The following is a 12,711-nucleotide window of genomic DNA, read 5'->3' on the forward strand; positions in this document are numbered from 1 at the left end:
CAAAACAGTTGTATATCTTGTGGTATATGTAGATGATCTTTTAATGACAGGGAACAATGAAAGCTATATTGCATCCATAAAGAAAGAATTAGGAAAAAGTTTTGAAATGACTGATTTGGGCTATGTTCATTATTATCTTGGCATTGAAGTAACCCAACATCCAAAATCCATATTTCTTTCTCAAAAGAAATACATTGGAGATTTGTTAAACAGATTTGGCATGACAGAGTGCAATCCTCTTTCTACTCCAATGGAACAAAACTTAAAGCTCACATCTATTGAAGGAAAGGAATTTGAGGATGCAACAAAGTATAGACAGCTTATAGGAAGTCTCATCTACCTCACTACTACCAGACCAGACATTTCATTTGCTGTTGGAATCCTCTCCAGGTTTATGCAAAAGCCTTGTGAGGGACATTGGTCTGCTGCAAAAAGAGTTCTAAGGTACTTGAAGGGAACTCAAGACCTTGGAATCAAGTATACACAGGTGGACGACTTCAGCTTGATTGGATACTCTGATTCAGACTTCGATGGAGACAAAGAAACTGGAGTATCTACTTCAGGATATGCTATGAGTCTTGGATCAGGAGCTGTCTCTTAGAGATCACACAAACAATCAGTTCCAGCAAATTCCACAATAGAAGCAGAATACGTGGCAGCAGCTGAAGCAACGAAAGAAATTGTGTGGCTCAGGAAAATTCTTGAAGATTTGCAGGTAAAACAAGTACAATCAACTCCACTCATGATTGACAACACCTCCGCAATAAAGTTGGCCAAGAACCCAAAGTTCCATGATCGTACTAAGCACATCAATACTAAATATCATCTGATCCGACATCATGTTGAGGCCAAAACAATCCATCTCCGTCATTGTTCCACAAATGAGCAAATTGCAGACATCTTCACCAAAGCGCTTGGAAGAGAAAAGCTTGAAAGATTCAGAACGATGCTTGGACTCACCAACATCCCTTCAGATTAAGGGGGGAATTGTTGACACCTAATCCTCAGCGGTTGGGTGTACCCGGAATGTGAACAGTCATCAAGTAGATGAACTGATCAGTCACATTCCTGTATATAAACAATAGTTACCTAATGAAATCAATCAATCAGTTTTTTCTGCCAAGTCTGGAGTTACCCTGGACTGACACCTAATATGTACACCTAAATGTGGGAAAAGTTTCTAACCCTAGAAGGTATAGTATTTATGGTGCAACGCTCAAATTAGGGTTTGTCAACTATTCACTACCCACTTCATTTAAGTTATCTCCTAGGTAAGCTAAGGGGGAGAGTCCCTAAGGATAAGACTACAGGAAAAAAATTTGGAAATAGCAAGTTCTAGGAGATCAAGGGCAAGGAAATTACCTCTCAAGTTAACTTGATTTATGATTAATTAGCAAGTGAAATTATTATTGAGCAATGTGTATTTTAAAATATAGATTCAATTAAATCAATTTGACACTTAATGAGATAAAAAGTAAGAGACCAATGTCTTAATAACAATGTTCAAGATTATGATACTTGCAAGTGAAAATGTTTCAAGTTACAAATATAGAAAATGTTGCAAGAAAATCATTAGTTCAAGAGATTATAAGCAGTAAGAACTATAAGAAATAACATTCAAACACAACTTGCAAGGAAAAAAATCGTGTACTTCAACTAAAGATGATATGATATTCAAATGAAATGAGCAAAGAATTGACAAGTACAAAAATATAAGAAAAGGCTTGCAAGGAAATAACTAGCCCACAATTCCAGTTACAAATAATCAATTGAAAGACAATGTTAAATGAATGAGTGCAAGACTAATCTATTTGTAATGTAAGGATTTTGGCTGATTTTAATTATATGCCTATGTTAAGGGTGAATGCCTTCTCCTAATTTATCAAAACTAGTCTTCAAACAAGGTTGCTAGAAGAAGTGCTTGGGGAGGAGGCTATGGTGATCCATAAACTATCATGGATAATCCACTAAACAACTCGTCACAATCAATCTAATAATAATATATATTAAAATTTTGAATTTCTACACTAATATAGTTCTATTAAACATTAAAATATGTAGATTTAAACACAATAAGTGCATGCATGTGAATGGAAATTATGCAGAAAAGTAGATAAAGAAAAAATAAGCTCACACATAAAACACAAGATATACTCTCGTAGAAACACTTTTGGGAGAAAACCCAACTAGAATGTGAGATCACTTCGCTCTCTTTCTCTCTCTGGAAATATGGATGCAGGTAAAAAGAACTAATGTTTGTGATTCATGGGATGCTAAAGTGTGAATATCCTCTCTGTGTTCTCTACGTCATATCTCTCTTGGCTATCTTTGCTCATCTATGGAACAAAATCCTCTCGAAAGAATGGAATGCCTCTTCCTCCTAGTGGCCCGATTATAACATAGCCCGATAGCCTACTATAGTTAATTTTGACTACATCAACTCTTAACTAGAGTTACAATATAGACTCTTCAAGAGTATTTTACATCATAATCAAATGGATAGCCCCTTTCCTATGAATAATGGGGACAGACACGTCATCCTCCCGAACTATAGGTGTGAAAATAGGAATGTCAACTTCTAAGTGGCATAAATTTTGCATATGGACTCTGATTGATGTGATTATTACATTGTTGGAAAGATCTTTGTGTATATAACAATATGAAATGGTGTTTGGATAAAGCAAAAAAAAACAAATACCTAAAAAAAATCATTGGATGCCTCAAAACGCTCCCAAAAAGTTTCGAACCTTATTTTGCCAAATTGGGTCCCACTGATAAAAACAGTACCATGAGATGATTCCTCCACGTTTTCCACTCTGAATCATTAAGATGGATGCAAAAGAATATAATGATCCAATCTGGATCACACCTCCCCATTTTGGGAGGCAAAATATTTTACTTAATGAGGTGAGGAAATTTCTCCTTCACCTTCCCTCTGGTGTATCATTTAGCTTTACCTAGAAGTTATCCCCTCAATCCAATCTATTAAAGGGCATGCTACCCCTTTCTTGTAGTTTTGGATATCTTCTACAAACTACATCTTCTGTCAATATATGTGCATTTAATGGGTGAAAGGCTCCATGTGCACAAGAGTCCTCAAAGTTGTAATCTTTTATGTGGGTGACCTTGAAAGCATGGAAGCCAACTTGTTTGTATTTCCCTTATTGTGTTTGATTACCAAATGAAACTCCTGTAAAAACCCTACCCACTCATAATGTTTGATATGTTGTAGCTTACTTTAGGCCTACAAGTACTATAACGACTAGTGATATGTATGGATTACTACCTCCTTTCCCATCAGATAATGTTTCCACATCTTCATAGCTTTCCCCATGGCATAGAGTTCCTTGGCATAGGTAGGGTAGTTAAGAACTTCTCCATGAAATACTTTAGAATGGTAGCATACAAGCCTTCCTCCCTGCATCAAGATAGCTCCCATAGAATACCCACTCACATTTGTCTCCACTTCAAAGGTCGGTGCAAGTTTGGTAATGCCAGAAATGGTGCTTGGATGATCTTTTTCTTTAGCTCTTAAAAATCCCTTTTCTAAACTTTTCCCCACTAGAAACTCTTGCCAATCATTGTTATGGCATGGAGTAGTGTTGCTACTGCTGAAAACGAGGCTATGAATTTCCTCAGGTAAGGTGTTGCCCCAATGAAACTCCTGACCTCATAAACATTAATAGGCACTGGCCATTTCATGATGTCATCCATCTTGGAAGGATCTATCTTTAGTTCTCCTCCACTGATCACATACCCTAGATACACCAAAGACTGTTGCACAAACTCGCACTTCTTGATATTTTCTAGCAACTGGTGCTTCTTCAATGTTTCTAGCACTTGTGTCAAATGTGAAATATGTTCCTCCCAGGTTGCATTATATACCAGTATATCATCCAAATAGAAAATAACAAATGAATCTCTTAAAGGGCGCAGTATATCATTCATTAATCTCATAAACGTACTAGGTGCATTACATATGCCAAATGGCATGACTAACCACTCATACAAACCTTGCCTGGTTTTGAAGGCGGTCTTCCATGTATCTTCTTCTTTGACTCGAACCTCGTGATATCCAGACTCCAAGTCCATCTTTGTGAAGTGTTTTTATTGCTACAACTGATCTAGAAGATCATATATCCTGAGCAAGGGTATTTTTTCTTGAGCGTGATTTTTTTCAACTCCCTGTAATCTATAAACATCCGCCAAGTCCTATCCTTCTTTGGCACAATGATGATGGGTGAACCACATGGTGATGTACTCGGTCGAATGACACCATGTTCCAACAGTCATTGTCATTGTTGCTTCACATCAATTTCTTCCATAACGGATTGCCTGTACAGCACAATATTTGGCTATGGGGAGTCTGGCAATAGCTAGATCTCGTGATCCATTTCTCTGATATATGGTAACCCTTTAGGCTCTCAGAACACATCCTTGTATGTTTGTAACAACTCCTCTAATTTGTGTTTATGTTTTGTAGTACACCCCTCTAGGGATGCCTTGCCTCTTATTGACTCCTCTTTAGTCTAACTTTCTCTTAAAAGCAATAAAACATACTTCTAGTTCAAAGTGATCAATTTTTTGGCTTGGTTGTCACTTACCAATGATATTTTCAGCTTTCCTTTGTGCATGTTTATGATGAACAATTTTCCATCATTGACGAGTCGATACTAGTTATCTCTCCTCATGAATATTGCATCAACATGTACATGTATGGACTCCCAAATACGACTCCACATACATAGAGGGGAACCACATCTAGATCTATGTCATCAATAAAATCAACACTGATAGCAAATATAATTTTGCATCGATTAGTTACCTTCAAATCTGCATCCTTATTTACCCATCTCAATGGATATGAGTTTGGATGATCATGAACTTCCAGCCCCAACATTCTTGACTAGCTCTGCTATAATGAGATTCACCTGCGATCCAGAGTCAAATAGAGCATAAATACTTGTCTTCTTGAACTATATATTTATATGGAAGAGTTTGGTCATTTCTTTCTCTTCTAGTTGTTGAAAGCTACTCATATTCACCACCTTCTGCACTGGCGTGTAGATGATCTTCTCATCCATGTTCGAGATGCTTTCAAATTGGTTGTTTGAATCCATAGCCATGAGATTCTTCTTCTTATTATCTTTCTTCTTTTTCTTCAGGTTTAGTTCTGGATGCAACTTCCAGCACTTCTCCTATGTATGGCCATCAATGTTGCAACAGTTGCATTGGTTGCTAGGATCTTTACGTTGGTGCGTTGTGGTCACCGTCTTTTTATATCTTCCCCCTTTTTACTTCTTCTTCCCCTCCTTAGAAGCTTATTGTTTCTCCTTCCGCTTCGATCCACTTGATTGCGCTCTTTTCAAGCCTATGTTTTCCAAGTATTATGCCTGTACACAAGCCTCGTCCATTGACTTGGTCTTGAACATCATCACTTGCTCGCACAGATGGCAGTGCAAATCCCCCAAATAATTAAGGAGTACATCTGGATCCTTTGGATAGATTCCCAGCATTAAAGCCACCTTTCTGAATTATGTGGTGTACTCTTGTACACTTTGGCCTGAATTTTGTTTGAAGTAATGCCACCGAATCCACTAGTCCTCCACATACCCAATGGGATAAAACTATGACTTAATGAGAGTTTTGAAATCCTCTCACTTAGTCACTAGAAGTTCTCCCTCCAACCTTAGGGTTTTCATGTGGCTCTCCCACCAAGTCAGTGCATGGCCCTCTAATTTTAGCCACGCGAATGAGATATTTTTCCCTTCCTCGATCTAATGGATGTTGAAATAAAATTCCAGATGTTGCAACTAGTGATTTAGCTTCAGAGAATCAATCTCATCATGGTATGGCTTGATATCGATGTTTGCTTCCATTTTAAACAGGGATTAATTCACGACACCCAAACTAGGTTGATCTTTTCTGGGTTATTTCTTGATTGTTTCTTCATGTCTTCATGTTCTCCTAATCCCACTTTTGATTTGTCCTATGCATTCAACCCCCACATTCTCCAAATATCCCCTGCTTATTGCTTAGGGCCACTATGAGGAGGCTTACATTGCGTTTTATATCTGCGACTTATTATTTGAGCCGCGAAAACCTCACCTCTACAGGATCACGAGCTTCGTTTACAGATCCGTCAACCATGATTAGGGTTTTAAGATTTTCGACCATGTTGACCTAGATCGCCTGCAAATATCCACGAATACCCAAAGAAACCTACTTTGATACCAAATGATCTATAATTTTCATGGACATTCCACTGGATAGTTCGCCATAACATATTTGTTAATAATATATATTAAAATTATGAATTTCTACACTATTACAGTGTTATAAAACTTTAATATATGTAGATTTAACTGTAATTAGTGCATGCATGTGAATAGAAATTATGCAGAAAAGTAAAGAATGACAAAATAAGCTCACACACACACACATAAGACACAAGATATTCTCTCTGGGAAACCCTTTCAGGAGAAAACTCAACTAGAAGGTGAGGTTGTTTTGCTCTCTTTCTTTGTCTAGAAATATGGATGCAGGTACAAAGAAGTAATGCATGTGGCCCTCCTATCTCTCTTGGATATCTTTGCTCAGCTATGGAACAAAATTCTCTCAAAAAGAATGGAATGCCTCTTCCTCCTAGTGATCTGGTTATAACAAAGCTCGGTAACCTACTAGTGGTTAATTTTGACTACATCAACTCTTAGCTAGAGTTACAATATATAATATTTTAGAGTCTTTTACATCATAATCACGTGTCTAGCCCATTTTCCATGAATACTGGGGCCTGATGCAACATCCTCCTGAACTATAGGTGTGAAAATAGGAATGTCAACTTCCAAGTGGCATAACTTTTGTGTACGTCCTATGATTGATGCACTTCTTGCACCGTTGGAAAGATATGTGTGCGTAGAACAACATGAAATGGTGTTTCATTAAAGCGGCAAATTTTTACCCCCAAAAAATATCGTTTGATGTCTCAAAACACTCCCAAAATGTTTTGAACCCTGTTTTGCCAAACCAGGTCCTGCCGATAAAAACGGTCTCATGAGTTGATTCCTCCACTTATTCCACTTTGAATGCATAGAGATGGATGACAAAAAATATAATGATCCAATCTGGATCATATGGCCTCATTAATGATACCTACCCAAGAATTTTAGCAACCTAAGTGTCTTTGTTCCTACAAGGGATTGGGCCACGAGATAACTGCAAGGTCATCTACTTTAACTATTTTTCAAGGGTCAAGCTTCTTAAATTTAATATTGGATAATTTTTTCCTAAATTTTCTATTAATCAAGCTTATGCTCAGAGGTAAATTTTAAGGATGCAAGCCTAAGGCTAATATGCAATTGATGATGCAAAAGTTAGCTTCAATGATATAATTAAATCAAGATGCTTCAAAAAGAATTAATAGATACACCAATCCATTTATGATAAGCTTATAACATTTAGAGCACAAAATATCAATGAGATCAGCTTATAATAATGATCCAAAGAAGTAAGTAAGGATCTCCTCATTAAAACAAAATGAATTAGAGGAATAACACAAGTGATTTAAATATAGATTGTTCTTTATATGAGAGTGAGTTATGATTAGATTTAAATTATCACTTTACTTAAGGTGTTTTCAAGAGTTTATAAGAGTGAAGAGAGAAAATTACAAGTTATTAAGAAGAAATAATTACTTCAAAAATGACAGATAAGATTGATAAAGAGTATAATTACTATAGATATAATATTTTAAACTAAAACACAAGTCATAAAAGATAAGAATTCCTCAAGAGTAAATTAGATCAAGTAACAAATAAGATCACAATAGAAATTGATCAAGTAGATATCAAATGAAAATCTAGATCTATCATTGAATAATGAAAATGAAGCTAATCTATTTCAATGAGAGCAAGAAACAAGTTAGGAACTAGATCTAAACTAAGTTAGTAAGACAAGATATCCTCCATTTTAAATAAGGAGTGTGGATACCATGGGAAATTCCAAAGCTCCCTAGAGAAACAAGATCTTTTATTATCAATGTTACAAAGAGAGAGAGAGAGGGAGCCTTTTAGAAAATGAGAAGGGCTCTTACAATCTTGGAAGGGTTGACAAATCCAAATGTTGAAGCACCAATGCCTCTTTCCAAGATACAATGATTTATGATGAAGGTACAAGGCTAATGATATCAAATTCTCTTAGAAGTTTTGAAAAAAATCCTCAAGATAATTCACTCTAATGCCTCTAAAGAAGCCCACGGCCCTAATGAAAATATGCTCATGGGTAGGAGGAAAAATTGACTTAAATTTTATTAAAAAAATTCAAAAGTTTGTGATAAATTTCTCAATACTTTCAAGGGCCTAAATCCCCAAGAAAACGGCTTTCCTGCTACGTTGAATGTTGACCCAGTTCACTACCATCCCACTCCTAGTTTATACAGTTGCGTTTATAATTAGTCGTTGGCTTGTCCAACTCCTAGTTTCATATATACCACTCTAACACTCATTGAATCCCGTGTTGTGTGGATATATTTCACTTCCTATTTTTAAATACCCGCAGTCCAAACAGCAGCATAACTAATTGCCTTCTGTGTAGGATTTTCCTTCAATTGGCATGTTGCCCATACCACAATGCCTCCATATAATATTACGCACCTCCCTCTATCACGCTGAAAATCATACTTAGTGAAATCCTTTGACTACTCTAATGGAACAAAACTTAAAGCTCACATCCATTGAAGAAAAATAATTTGAGGATGCAACAAAGTACAAACAACTTGTAGGAAGTCTCAACTACTTGACTACTACAAGACAGACATTTCATTTGTTGTTGGAATCCTCTCCAGGTTTATGCAAAATCCTCGTGAGGGACATTGGTCTGATGCGACAAGAGTTCTAAAGTACTTGAAGGGAGCTCAAGACTTTGGACTTAAGTATACACAAGTGGGCAACTTTAACTTGATTGGATACTCTGATTCAGACTTCGATGGAAATAAAGAAACTAGGGTATCTACTTCAGATTATGCTATGAGTCTTGGATCATGAGTTGTCTCCTGGAGGTCACACAAATAATCAGTTCCAACGGATTCCACAACAGAGGCAGAATATGTAGCAGCAACTTGTTGTAGCAGCTACAACCACCCTCCAAAATTTTTCCTTAGCTTTGTTTTGGAGCCTCCCTACCAACCATCCTTAGTAGCATGTCTTGCACTAAGCAAGTACATAGGCTTCAATTGAGTTTCAGTGGCCTACCAGTTGGTGCATGTCTACTCGTTTATCTCCCACCGCAAGCTGACATTCTGGACTTAGTAAATTTTCTGGCTGAGGTGCTCACCTATAAAATTTCACAATTCTGGAGGGAAACTAGCCTTTCCTCCAAAAATTGTGCAATCCACTTGGGATGCTCGATGGGCTCCAGAAATGCGCAATCTAGTCAAGCAGCCTTCCCTTTGGAAAATGTGCCATTCAACCCAACATTGGGCTTCAGCTCAGAAAATGAGCAATTTTGCTGACAGTCAGGGCTTCAGTCCAGAAATTGTGCAATGCACGACAGAAAACCAGTCTTGCTCAGCCCAGAAACTGCGCAAATTATCATCCCCAGGCTTGCAGACTGTTGCATGTGCTTTCAGGTTGACTAGTTCCCCCAAGGACTGAGCAATCTTGATTTGCATGCATGGATTGCTTTTCCTGAAAAAGAAAAAAGCAAAAAACATCCCTAGATTTTAGGGATCTATTTTTAACAGCTAGAGGTTACATGCAAAGATCGTTTTAGAAACTTCCCTCCAAGTGTCGCTTTTTCTTAGATTTGTGGCATGTGCGTCGTGAGCCTCATCCTCATCAAGACTTATTTATTCGATGTTGCAGATCTCATTCCTCACATTGATCTTGGAGCTCTGACATCCCACATTGCATATAGTATTCTTCAGCACATTCAGCTCATCTTTTTCCGGGTAAGTCTACTTTTCATGTATTTTGTTGTTTTTCTGTCACTTTTTGTATTTCGCTTTGTGTGAATGTTGTTTGCTTAGTTTTGTTGAACGACTATTGTCATGTTAATGCATGTTAGCTTGTAGAAGCTTTGTTTTAAGTTTTTCATTGCATCTCGCTGTTGTCGCATGCATGACATTGTTTCTGCACTAATGGTCGTCATTGCGGCGACTCGCTTGACACGCATGCTTGTTTTCCCGTTTTCTGAATCTTGCACTCATTGTTTGCATGCATGATCATTCACTCTTGTTTACACTTAGCTTCGCCATGCATTCAGAACTTTTCATGTTTTGAGTCACTCATTAGCGGGTCTGGGCTACTTTGGCCCGGACCTTGCCTTGCCCGGCTAGCAATGCGCATTTCTGAGAGTGAAGGCTCTGACTTCCCTCTGGAAGCTGTGCAAATTTGACCCAACAATGGCCTCCAGGCTTTCGTTGTGAAATTCTGGAAGGCAGTGTCGTGTTGGCCCCAAAAATTGCGTAATGTAGTTTGCTACATTTGCATGTCATTGCTGACTAGAACTACACATTGTGCAGTTTCAGTCCTCAGCAAGCCATGCTGGACTCTACATTGTGCAGTTTCAGCAGTCATTTAGCTTCTTGATAGCCTGGACTATGCCTTGTGTAGTTTTGGTAGTCAGTCTCCCAACCTGTTGTGGGGAAAAATGCCTATGCAAGACGATCCTATCCACCTAAGGTGTGACAGTGCCTTAGCAACAAACGAGTACAGCTATGCTGGTTTCTTCCTTTATGAAATGTGAAAGAAGAGAGATCAATAGACTTACTGGTGTCTTCCGTTTGTCCCTCGATCCGGTCTCTCTTCTCTTTGGGTGTTCACAGCTACTTGCCTTCTTGCTTATCCAGCTTCAACTTCCTACAAGATCACAAGAGAACAGCTACTTGCGACAAGAGAAGAACACTACACAAAGACAGATATTCACATTCATAACTAGTTTAGGATTAGAAATAAACCAAATACACTAATACATTCATACATCAAAATACATCAGCATATAGGAGAAACCAAGATAGCTTTATTGATGAATAACAAGGTTCAGGAAGAGATACAACCCAGAGGGCTCCAATCCAGCATCTCCTTCCCAGCAAATGGAATTCCTCTCTTTTCCCCCTTCAAAGCATTAAGCACCCAATGATTCCAGTCTCAAACCAACAGCAATTCTTTGTAATAACAAAATTCCAGCCCCTAGATCTCATGGAGGAGAGATCCATATATAGATGTTTGGAGAGAGGATGAGTCAGCCTGAGATCTGACTAGTGTCCTCTCCCTCTGTCAGTTCTTGAGTCCACTTGGAGGTTCTTGCTTCCACTTGGAGATTTGGAACCTCTTACTCATCACCAGTCGAATTCCCTGAGGCAAGTGTCATTTTGGAAGCTTCCTGGGCTTTGACACCTTGAGAAATGAGCCTGCCACTTGTCCATTCTCGTTCAGCGCAGGTAGCTAGTGTTCCAGTTGACATTCAACGCAGGTAGCCAATGTTGGCTTTGACATTCAGCGCAAACAACTAGTGTAACCACTGAAATGATCCTGAATTGACTTGCTTCTGAGCAGTTTCTGGTGGAGAACTTCTATGAATTGCTGTGGTTTGTTAGCCTTGTTCCTCTAGGGGTAGGAACAACATGTTTAGGGACTTTGGATCCCTTAGATTATGGACATTTCATGCTCAATGATGTCAGGCACAAAAATGTCTATAACAGTTGCCCCCTAAAGTATGAGGCTGTTTATCGGGCGAAATGCTTTATCAGGGGGATCCAAAGTTCATCCAATGCTGGGAGGAGACCTGTAATAAGATACAATACAATACATTATTTTTCATACTGCTTTCATGATCTAGCTGAGGCGGGCATTCCCATGCTTAGCTTTATAAATTCATTTTTCTGTACATAGAACAGACAATCGTCTGATGGTAGACTGATAATTTTGATGAAATTATCATCCTTTGAGTAGGATGATTATCTGCTGCAATGATGTACATGTCAATGTCTTTATCTTTCCTGAATATATATCGCAGCCTGGATGGATGAAACTAGATCCGGGGTCTTCAAACTCGTTCAATCTTCACTCTAAGTACAAGTCGATCCATGTGAGAAATGTTCTGAAGTCGAACATGGAAAGACATCGCTTGATTACCGGTCAATGATGTAAACCGTTAACAAGCGCGAGAGGAATCACCGATAATGATAATGACCCTCAAGGTACTGCAGTACAATTCACGTGGTGTGAATAAAGGACTTGGCGTCGAACACCACGCAAAATCTTTCGGTCGAAGGTCATTGATGTATACCTGTCGCCGGAAGTGAGAAACTTGCCATTGTGGCATGCAAGCTTCAAAGTACTGAAGGGGTTGTTCCTAGATCAACTTCTTGGATAATGAGCTGATGTCGACAAGAAGTGATCCGTCAAAGGAGGGCCTTAATGAATCCCACATCAGTGACATGGAACGGAGCTAATGATTTAATTGGAGGTGAAAACGATCTGTGACATATGATTCAGGGTGGCGGTCATGAAAGGATGAAGGATAATGTATGGCAGTGGATGGGACATGGTTGACTTTTCTGAACGACTTCTCTTGAACATATGGCGACACTGATACGATGGATTGGTAGCATTACCCCAAATATGGATGGTATGGCGAGACCATGGATGTGACCGGTGAATGAAACAACCCAACCCGATTGTGGTACGGAGGAAAAGTGTCATGTTCAAGAGC

Source organism: Pinus tabuliformis, chromosome 6, assembly GCF_031772625.1.
Source record: "Pinus tabuliformis cultivar Carrire ecotype Pingquan chromosome 6, CPIR1, whole genome shotgun sequence".
Classification (NCBI taxonomy): domain Eukaryota; kingdom Viridiplantae; phylum Streptophyta; class Pinopsida; order Pinales; family Pinaceae; genus Pinus; species Pinus tabuliformis.